Genomic DNA, 12,329 nt, shown 5'->3' on the forward strand with positions numbered 1-12,329 from the left:
ACCCAAATTTAAAACAGAGATAACAGGCATCAAGAGTATCAGCACACTTGGATTTATAACTGCCTAACTCAAATAGGGGCGGAGATATGGGTAAAAGCATGTTTTTTGCAGTCTCTGCTGTATAGGCTGCCCGAAACTACGGTTGTATTGTGTGGGAATACCTTTGGCTTGCCTTATTCACCTAATTTGCAAGGCAGCCTATATGGCAGGGGCAATAAACCTTTTCCAGTCCACTGCATAAGTGAGGTGTTGTGTTGTAGTAGTATCAGCCTACTTTATCTACCAACAGAGACGAGCAGCCTGCATGTCAGTGGTAAAAAACGGTTTTCAAGGGCCTGGCACGTTGGCTGCCCTGCAAAACACGTGTTATGTGCAAGTAGTGCCAGCCTATTTATCAGCCTGTTCCACAAGGGCTACACATACAGAAAATCATCAGTGCGCAGGATTGAGATAGATATAGCGGGAATGGACAGAAAGAAGTGCCAGGAGGAGATGGATGGGTAAATCTATTAAACAGTTATTTTCAGTCAGATGGCTGTGTTATTTTTCCATTGCTACTGAACTATATTTTTCCCTTCCCACGAAATTCGCAGCACAGTTTCTGATAACTGTTTAATTATACACCTTCCCTGTTACAATTTCTACTCATCTCCAATGTGTGACTGAGTTTGCTATGACGTTTGTTGACCACATGCTGTTCCTCCTAATGGAATATCTTGCAATAAATGACGGTCTATGTTACTGTTCCTTCATTTCACTATTTAAAGATAAACTCCTTGATCCCTGTTATCACTGTTAACCTCAGGAAGAACCACATGTTCGACGTTCTTGTCAGGACCGTTTCCTTTGAGTGCAGTTTATTAAATACTTCTGCGTCGTAGGAGAGTCATGTGCATATTGAATGGGTACATTCGACTCAGATCAAAGCCATTGCTTATGTCTCGCCTTAGCCCAGTGGCGTCTTGCAATTATACTGTGGGATAAACGCTAGGAGGGAGAGAAGGAGCAAAGTATTTCTTACGTATTTTAAATGTGGTTTCGTGTGAGAAGGTGTTTGTCTAAACCAGTAATGATTCTTGCAGGTACATTTCGCTCTTTTCCCTTGTGGATATGCTTCAGAAGATGAACTGTTGTCGGGAATCGGCTAAAAGATCTTATAAATGAAACAATACTTTTTGTGTTTCAAAGAGTACAAAGTAACAAAAGCTTGTCGTATGCTTTTGTATCATCAAAACTAATTTTAGATTTGGAGTGCTGAAGTGCAAATAACATAGTTTCCTGCTTGTGTTTACTGAATGGGAATCAAAATTAGTTCATACTGAAATTCTCTTTTTGCACAGAAGATTGATTTTTCAAAAATGTGAAAGATATATGATAGAAGACTAGATTTTGCATAGCAGTATAAACTAATAAATAGCACAAACGTATCGAAACATTCATGTAAACTTTTCTAACTTATAGCAATTGCAGAAATTACATTGTCGGTGAAGAGGTGTTTTTGAACAAGAAGAAACGTATCTCCTATGGCACTACACGTTATTGTGGGTCACTAGTCTCGATTTGTTATTTAACACGTGCAACAAAAGAAGCGTTTGTTTACGCTGCTTGGCCAGTGCTACAATTATTGACTTTCGAGAGATAACCTTGTTCATTGCACAGATCATTAATACATGGTCGTCACAGTGACAAGTGCAGCTTTTATATCGCCGTAGTATATTAATGACTGCAATGCACTGACTGATAGCATAAGTTTCAAATTTCACCAAGTCTGCTTTTCACTTCATTTCTTAATTTGTGATTAGGACAAAAATTAAAATAATATGTTCGTGCAGGGCAGTACATTCACAGTCAAAGCTCACAAACTTTTTTTATTTCTATTTTTGGAGTCTTTTGCTCGCTATTGAACGTTGGGAATGACGATAAAACCATTCCTTTCTGTCGTGCGAAAGTAACTTTTACTTCATCCGGTAGAATAGATGTCAAAACTGTATCTGTATGGTATGGATCATACTGATACCTGCTTGAGGTATGTAATGCTCTTTGCGTTGAATGCATTGTGGAACGGGGTGACAGAGAGAAACTCGACACCACCACAATTTACTGCCGATTAACACCAAGTAGTGTGTCAGATTATAGGTTGCTGTTTTATTTAAACCACGTATCACCTACCGGTTTCGGTCATAGACCATCATGACTGGATGTAAGGTAAAACATATCAGTTAAAAACATATCTCATTTTTCTCTTAGGCTGGTGCAACTTCAACCTTGCCACAGTGAAACCAAGCAAACAACTGTTTTACCTTACATCCAGTGATCATGGTCTATGACTGAAATCGGTAGATGGTACATAGGTTAAAAAAACAGTTGATGGCTACAATGCGTTATCTAAAGTACCTGATGGCTGTTGGTTCTCATCTGATGAAGATATTAAACACAATTTTCAGTTGTCACATATAATCAAAAGTTACTCACGTTCTTGTGCCTTAAGAAAATGGAAAGGACTTAATAATTTAACTCTGGACATTGATACAGAGCAGAAGCTCTCCTGCGAATCTTGCAGAACTAGAACTCCTGAAAGAAAGGATATTGTGGAGACATGGCTTAGCCACAGCCTTGTTTGGATGGTAAGAGACGAGGTACTGGCAGAAGTAAAGCTGTGAGGACGGCGCGTGAGTCGTGCTTGGGTAGCTCAGTCGGTAGAGCACTTGCCCGCGATAGGCAAAGGTCCCGAGTTCGAGTCTCGGTCCGGCACACAGTTTTAATCTGCCAAGAAGTTTCATATCAGCGCACACTCCGCTGCAGAGTGAAAATCTCATTCTGGAACAAGTTTTCCTTGATACATGAACATAAAATTCAGCAAATTTACGGAACGTTTGAGAGTAGTTTTATTATATTTTGAAAATAACATATTTCGATTAAATCACTATCTAAGGCAGTGGGTACATAGATTTGTTAATGCGTATGCCCACGAGCAGTGGTGGAGGATATGACGTAGATGAAAAAACCACAAAAATAGCTGAGGTTTCTTTGGCACACTGTTAATTTAAAGGAACCAAGATAGCAAATACGTCAACTAGATGTTATAATTAAAGCTCACAGGAAATGGTCCAATGACAGCAAAAGGGGGCAGAAAAAATGTTGTCTCGTAAATAGGAGAGCAAAGCAAATAGGAGCGGGAGCATATGTAAATAAGAGACGAACAAGTGGATAAATAAGCGAAAGTCATAAATCACCGGGTGTAACTATTTGCCCTGAGCCGACAAACACAATTAATGTGTAACACATTGGTCGACATTAGGGCGGTGAAATGAGCTCGCAGCCGAGAAAGACGCGGCCGTAAAAATACCGGGCGGTGACAAATGACGCCAGCATCTGCCGCCGCACCAGGCCCCGCCTATGGCGGCAGTGGGAGGGGGTGGCAAGGCAAGAGCTCCTTCTTGGATGACTGCTCAGTGGGCTCTAAATCCTTAAATGTTTTGCTTGTCTTCCAAATGTGGTGAAAGCGAAGTAGGCCCTAAACTAGAAGCTATAGTATAACTACAGAGGAACTGAATTTCATTCAAAAGTTAATATTGATATTTGCCCTCGAGTCTCCGAAAATGTCAAAGGGGAATACGTGGCAACATCAGAATGGTCTAAATCTAAATACCGACGAATAAGTCGAGAAAGCTAAATGTAAAATGGTCAGACACCTTAACAAAATTAAAATACAGGCGTAATAAGGAAATGGAATAGCGAATGTAAGGGCCAAGACTGCTGTAATAAACGGCGGGCAGAAGACAGACATAATTATATGTAATGGTCATTTGAAGGCAATGAACAGGGAAGAGATCAAGGATCAGTAATTTCAATAAAGATGAGCAAAACAGTAAAAATGTAAGAATTCTGGAAATACGCAGCGAATCTAAAAGATTCGCAAATTGCTGGAATGACTGCAGAACAAGTTAAACAGGCACTACTGAAATTAAAAGTAAGAGTTTTAAGTTTACGTATTAAATGTTTAATTTAGATGAGAGATATGTACGGGTGGAGACGGTCTGTATCACATACACTTTTGGAAAAAAGCAAAACAGGAAATTATAGAATCGTTTTTCTACAGCAGATGTTCAACAAATAGCATCAGAAGTAAATTAGATGTCCTGTTTTTGAGTTTCAACATTATGTTGACAGGCTACCAGCAACTTTATTAAATTTTATAAAGCGTTTATTAACGAATCTGTCAACTGCTTCAGTCTCATATTTGGCGATCAATTTCGAACTTACAGGTTCAAATTCAAGCCTGGCCTACTGAGGCTGCATTGTAAGTGCCTGATCTTAACACTGAACATAAGAGTGGTAACGCATACTTTATAAAATGTTTGCAGAACGAATGTCACAATGCACACGTGCCTCTTGTTGATTTGCTAAAGGACACATGTGGAATCTGACGCTCTTTCTGCAAACATTTTAAAAGCATGTGTTGATGTTCTTAATTAAGATAAGCTACTTTCAGTGCTGCATCGGTAGGCCAAGCTTGAAAATGAACCTGTAAGGTTTGAAACTAGTCACCAAACATATATACTGTAACTGTTGAAAAATTCCTTAATGAAAGCTTTATGAAAGCTCTGTTTGTGTTATCAATTCACATTATTTCTTAATTTAAATTCTAGTGGTACATAAAAAATGATAATACGAATACTGTCAAAACCTGTACATTTTCCCCTATACTCGTAATAAATAAACTATTATTTTATAAAAGCGAATGTCTTTAGAAAAAGAAATAGAAGAAGCTGATTGAGGGAGGTGGTATCCCACACTCATCGACGTCTTAAAAAATTGCGATCTTCCACAGATAAATTTGGCACACTAAAACGAGGTGTGGTTTACATCAACATCTAACTTATAATCACACTCACATGCAGAAAAACCGTAAATGTTGATCATATGCAAACGTCATATGTACGTAGAGGAAATGGGGAGTGGTTGAAGCGGAATCAAACTATGGTGAAAATCGTTGGTCGGTCCAAATGCATTCTCGAAAATCACAACTTTGAAGGAATTGGAGATTGTAATACCTTTAGTTTGTTGGGACTCGTTTTACATCTCTTGCCATTGATTTTTCTGTGGCTCTTAATCGCACGTTAGTAGTCTGTATGCGACAACTTCAAATTGAGAACAGTTCCTATAGAAGCTGCACTAATACGTTAACTTTCTCATTACAGCATATGCCAAAGTGGGAATGTACCCATAGAAGATGCCTTGGCCGCCCCCTCCCCTTCTCACTGCTCACTAGGATAACCTATCATGGATGATGAAGGCATCTCAGGAAGACCACTCAGAAGCTTGCATCAGGTATGTATACGAAAATATATCAACACTTGAACAGTACACAAAAGAAGACTTCCACAATCTGTCATAGTCACCTCAAACCCCTGCTGAGAAAGGTTCGCCAAAGGCAATCACAAAGCGAAAACAAGTAGTTTAAGCACTGTAAAGCAATCACTACATGAGATAATGCTCTATATTTCAGACACATGGTCGTGAAATCAAAATAGTTAGGGAAATGGGAGAACTACAATAGCTAAAAGTACACTTGTTTTCGACAGTATTCCTGGGTGCACTACGTATTCCTTCCTCTCGTCGTATGACGATACGTCCAACTTCCTCGGACGTCCTTCTTTTGTTGTCAAGGTGTTAATGGCAAGGAGAGTCATAAGGATTCGAGGGCGTACTGACCAAATCTTTGACCAAGGTACGCTCGCTTTCCATGCGTATCTTTCCACTGGTGAATTTCGCCCTGTACTCATCTTTATGCATGACATTGCACGACCTCTTCGAACTGCGCAGGTGGAGCAGCTCTTGGACCGAAAAGATATTCAGGGAATGGACTGGCCTGCTGGCTCTCCATCTTAAATTCCATCGAGCACGTTTGAGATGCGTTGGTAAGACGTACTGCAGCACGTCCAGTGCACGACGACGATCGAGCAGCCGCAAACCGCGCTGTTTAAGGAATGGAACGCACTGCCACAAGACTGCTTACCACCCTTGTGATCAGCGTGGGGCAACGTTGCTGAGCATGCCCTACTGTCTGTGGTGATCACACATACTGTGGTGTCACCGCCAGACACCACACTTGCTGGGTGGTAGCTTTAAATCGGCCGCGGTCCATTAGTACATGTCAGACCCGCGTGTCGCCACTGTCAGTGATCGCAGACCGAGCGCCACCACAAGGCAGGTCTCGAGATACGGACTAGCACTCGCCCCAGTTGTACGGACGACTTTGCTAGCGACTACACTGACGAAGCATCGCTCCTTTGCCGAGCAGATAGTTAGAATAGCCTTCAGCTAATTCCATGGCTACGACCTAGCAAGGCGCCATTAGCCTTACATAGCAATTGATACTTATCGTATAAAGCATGTCTCATCATGAACGATGTATACAACAAGGATGGATTAAAGTTAAGTATTCCAAAAGCTACGTACTTTTCTTTATAGCATTCATTACGTATCCTGTTTCAGACCTCACGCCATCCTTCGTGTGTTTATAGCGTGCATTGCGGTCCCCTCAAATCACACTGTGTCGGCACTTCTGCCGACACATCACATACCATTAGGAACGGCATCTCTCTTTTGTTCAGGTGACCATCATGAACCGCGGAGACTTCATTGTAATTGTTACCTTTGAACGAAAGTGCCATTTCTGTTTGTCTCATCGCGTATTTCTTGAGGAGGTTGGCTGAGGAAAGTGCTAACCGCGAAATTAATGAGCGTTATTCTGCTCACGTTATCTTTTGTTTCCGAATGTACCATTTACTGGTAACAAGCAGTTTCGTATGTACCGCTTGAAAGCACTGTCTGTCACAGAAACTGTTCTGTAATTTCATATTTATGTTCTAGTTTCTGAATTTAATCAAACACACATTGATGACCCAAAACATTATGGACACCTGCTTTATACGGGGTGTTCAAAAAGTCTCTCCGCAGTGCCGTATGATTGTTAGCCGCGCGTGCCGTATGCCGCAGTGAATATACCGAAATGAAACTCAGTGAAATACAAGTTACTAATTTATTGAATATTCATTTTTACTTACAAAATTTTCACATTAAATGTTGAAAGTGCCCCCCCCCCCCCCCCCCCTGTTGTTGAATACAGAATTCCAATCGTCTAATCATGTTTCCAAACACAAGCTGTAACCATTTCTTCTGTAACAGAAGCAGTGAAAGTGGATATTGCAGTTTTCAATTCATCGATGAATTTTGGGCGGTTTTTATAGACAGTTGCTTTCGCTGCACCCCAGAAGAAAAAGTGAAGTGGTGTTAGGTCAGGCGATCGTGGAGGCCAAAGTCCCTGTAAAATTATGCGATCACCAAAAACATAAGCAAGCAGTGACAATGAAACGCGAGCTGTACGCGCGGTTGCACCATCTTGTTGAAAATAACCGTTCAGTATTTCACATAACACAAGTTCTCCTATGAATGGTTACAGAATATCACTGCAGTATCGTTGTGCGTTTATTCATTCGTCGAAAAATATGGAACCCCCAATCCGACATCTATAAATTTCAATCCAAACTCCTATTTTCACAGAATGAAGTGGTCCTCATGAATACACAATGAATTTGTAGTACTCCACATACAAGAATTTTGTGAGGTCATGTACCCGAATAAATGAATCCACGCCTCATCAGTGAAAAACGCTTCATTACGAGTAGCCCATTTTGTTGAACGAAATTTTTCATTCAATGACAATGATACAGTCATGCCATGACCAGTATTTTTCAGCTTCTGTAGACTGTAACTTTGTCCGGAAAAGTTCTAATTTTTTTCCTTACAGCTGTGTGGGCCATTCCGATAATAACATCGATTTCCTGGGCGAGTTTGTTACTGACTTGTTCGGACTCATGGACATTTTATCGGAAATATCGAGTAGTTTATCACTTCTGTCACTGAACCCGTACTTCGAAACTTGTCAGTCAAATCTAGCACAGTATCGCGATGTGGGAGTGTTGTCTCCGGGAAAACTGAATTAAATGTTTGACGAACTGAAACTGTGTATTTACCGCCAGCTTTGAAGACTTGTTCGACTAAAAACACACGTTCTTCAATGCTTAGAATTTTAACACTGACAAAAACTAACTAAATTTAAACGTTCACGTCAACACGAAACGACACACACCAACGATACTACTGACGCTGGCTGAGATAAACGAAACAGTGGAATGTTGAGAGTCCACTCGAAGGGAAGTAACCCAGGCAGGTGAACATTAATACGGCACGCGTGGCTAACAACCATACAGCACTGCGGAGAGACTTTCCACACCGTAGCTTGCTTGTCCGGCTTTGGAACGAATTACGTCACTGATTCTGTGTATCAAGAATCCGACAGTTTGTTGGTAGGTTTGTGGAGGTCTATGCACAGGCCATCTCATTCGCATAAGAACGGGATGATGATTGTGTACGCGGTGATGGCGCCCTATAGCGACCCAGATGGATTTCATAAGATTTACATCAGGCGAATTTGGTCGCCGAGACATCAACGCTACTTCACTATAATGCTCCTCAAACCACTGTAGTACGGCTCCGGCTCCCAGTGACGGACAATTATACTGCTGAAAGATGACATCGATGTCGGGGAAGACAGCAAACATGAAGGGATGCAGGCGGTTTCGCAGTTGTCAGCGTGTTTCTGATTACTGCCACACGTCCCATACAACCGCAGGAGAATGTCTCCCGTAGCAGCGTACTTCTCTTGTGAGCCTGCGTCCGCGGTGCGCTGCACGTACCGAGCCGCCCTTCACCTCAATGACGGCGTTTGTGGAGACTATGTAGTGTAGCGGAAATGTGATTCACCCAAAGAGCCATTGATTGGCGGTCGAATCCCGATGGTGACGTGCCCACTGTAATCGTAATTGACGATGACATTGGATCAACATGTGAACACATAGCGGGTGATCTGCTGCGGAGTTCCATGTTCAATAATGCACCATGGAAGGTGTGCTCCGAAGGACTTGTGCGTACACCAACATTGGGCTCTTTCGACGTAGATGCCACAAATCACCATCTGTCCTACTTTACAGAGCGGACAAGCCTCCGACCCCGCGTTCTGTGAACAGTCATGGACGCCCAACCATTTCACTGTCTTTCTTCATCTTACTCACAACAGTAGCACGTGAACATTCAACCAGCTTCGCCGTTTTCGAAATACCCGTTCACAGGCTTTGCGTAATAGTAATCTGTCCTTTAACGAAGTCGTTTATCTCAGTGGATTTCCCCATATGCAGCCCATATCTTCGCTAGGGCGATACCCTATCCGCCTCTGCTGGGCTGCGCTGACATGCTTTTCATGTCGCTTCAGGTGCCCGCAAATTCAGGCGGTGGCATCCGACGTTCGCTGGGCACTGCTCACAATGTTTTGGCTGATCAGTGTATAGCATATAATGACTAGAAATACGCTCTTGTAGGTTAGCACTTTCATTCACCGGACCCTCGCATTAAAATATGTACGCTGATGAACGAAGTGTGTTATTTATTTTGGCTTTGTGCAGCAAAGACCATACAGCCAACAGTAGTTACAGAAGTGCCACGTTATCATAGTTTCAATTTCCAAAGCGGAACAACAAAGTGAGTTCAGTGTACAAGTATAAGTTTTTAATGTAAAATAAAAACACTAAAAGATTAACACTATACAGCCAGCGGTAGTTAAAACAGTGCCAAGTTAACATTACTGCAATATTCATAATAGAACTATAATAAACGTGTGCATTATCAAGATAAGTTCGTTATGTAAGTTATGAAACCCAAAATTAGATCGAAGATACGAACATTGCCGCTTTACAAAGATAAGTTTTTGATGCGTAGTAAAAACTCAGACTTCCCCGTTTTCGAACAGGGTTCGAAGGGAGGACATGATTCCCACAACTTATAGGTCAAAGCATCTTTTAGTTTGGGAGCAAATAATACCTGGTTCAAGCCCTCCCTCAGGCATGGGTGTGTGTGTTTACTTAGTGTAAGTTAGTTTAAGTTAGATTAAGTAGTGAGTAAGCCTAGGGACTGATGACCTCAGCAGTTTGGTCCCATAGTCCTTACCACAAATTGAAAAAAAATAATAATAATGCCTGTATACAGAGTGATTCAATTGCCACTACCCATAGGTTGTATGCAACCCGCAACACCTTCAAATACCATGTGCTAGACTTTCATATTCTATCGATCACTAAGCACAAGCTATTAGTCCTGCAGAAAAAATCAACAGGACAGGGGAAAATTAATGTAGTTAAATGCTGTACTAGGACACATTTTCGCACAAGGCCATAGTTTTCAAATTATTCAAGAAAAACGAATGAAAATAATCTTCAAACGCTGTTTTCTTGAATATCTCGATAATTTTTGGATTGGGTTTTATTCATACAGGGGTGATAATGCGACGGAGAAGCTTAATTATATTATTGCCAAACTTGGATTTCATCAGATTTGTAGTAACGCCATATTCCGCAAATTTTTCAAATACTCTTTCTAATAATTTAATATGCTCTTCCACTTTTCCATGGCTGTTAGTAAGTCAAACCAAAAGGCACCACTTGAAACTGATAACTTCGGCCAGAAAAGATGAAGGTTGTATACTTCTTGGATTGTTTGCGTAATTTGATCTGCCAGATCTATGGCGGTTAAATATTTCACTCCATATAATTTTTGCAACAATTTTGTTAAGTTCTCTGGTAGCGTACAGTCAGGTATAATAACTTTATTAACGTTCCCCACGTCCAGAACTAAATGAATTCTTTCATCTGGCTTGGCCACGGTGAGAAGCGGACTATTATAGGCATAACTCGACGGTTCATTTGTCTGCTAGTCCAACACCTTACGAAGTTTTTAGTCACTGCTTCTTTCTTAAACCTAGGGACTGAATGAGACTATAGACAAAAATTTTTATTAGGGCACACCTCCAAATGATACATATAATCCTTAAGAACGCCTAGCTTTTCCTCAAATACCTTAACATAATTTTTTAATGAATGATAGTTCTCTTTGTTGTTCTTCTCTCAGATAATGGACAGTTATTTTAATTTTGATGAGATCTATTATTTCTTCTTCTTGTTCTGGTTTGAATCGTACAACCTATTTTCATTTACCATATTCAGTACTAGTGGACTAACACATCTGATATTAATTAGCTGACAGTATTCACCGTGAAGTTCCGGCAGCTTCACTAGGTCCAGTTTTACACAGTTACAATTACTTTCTAACACTAACATCCCTAACTTGACATCCATTATGGTTTTCCTCTCACGCAGGAAATTCCACTCCCAAAGATATGAGACCAACAATTTATTTACTCATCTGGATCATAACGTCGATATGAATTTGAAAATTTACCGTTGTAACTGCACCCCAAAAAGCTCCCAGAACATTACACTTCTAAATCGAGAAAACCGGAATCTTCTTCTTCACACTGATTTGGTTGTATAACATGTAACTCAAAACGGAAGTAGTAGCCCCAGCGTATATAATTATATCAGTAGGTACATCATTAATTGTATCATTTTGCCCTTACCTGGTTTGATTCTAGATTTTCTTTATTAGGCCCCCGGAGTAGACAACATTCCATTGGAACTACTGACGGCCTTGGGAGAGCCAGTCCTGACAAAACTCTACCATCTGGTGAGCAAGATGTATGAAACAGGCGAAATACCCTCAGACTTCAAGAAGAATATAATAATTCCAATCCCAAAGAAAGCAGGTGTTGACAGATGTGAAAATTACCGAACAATCAGTTTAATAAGCCACAGCTGCAAAGTACTAACACGAATTCTTTACAGACGAATGGAAAAACTAGTAGAAGCTGACCTCGGGGAAGATCAGTTTGGATTCCGTAGAAATACTGGAACACGTGAGGCAATACTGACCTTACGACTTATCTTAGAAGAAAGATTAAGGAAAGGCAAACCTACGTTTCTAGCATTTGTAGACTTAGAGAAAGCTTTTGACAATGTTGACTGGAATACTCTCTTTCAAATTCTAAAGGTGGCAGGGGTAAAATACAGGGAGCGAAAGGCTATTTACAACTTGTACAGAAACCAGATGCCAGTTATAAGAGTTGAGGGACATGAAAGGGAAGCAGTGGTTGGGAAGGGAGTAAGACAGGGTTGTAGCCTCTCCCCGATGTTATTCAATCTCTATATTGAGCAAGCAGTAAAGGAAACAAAAGAAAAATTTGGAGTAGGTATTAAAATCCATGGAGAAGAAATAAAAACTTTGAGGTTCGCCGATGACATTGTAATTCTGTCAGAGACAGCAAAGGACTTGGAAGAGCAGTTGAACGGAATGGATGGTGTCTTGAAGGGAGGATATAA

The sequence above is a fragment of the Schistocerca serialis genome, chromosome 6, assembly GCF_023864345.2.
Source record: "Schistocerca serialis cubense isolate TAMUIC-IGC-003099 chromosome 6, iqSchSeri2.2, whole genome shotgun sequence".
Taxonomy (NCBI): Eukaryota; Metazoa; Arthropoda; class Insecta; order Orthoptera; family Acrididae; genus Schistocerca; species Schistocerca serialis.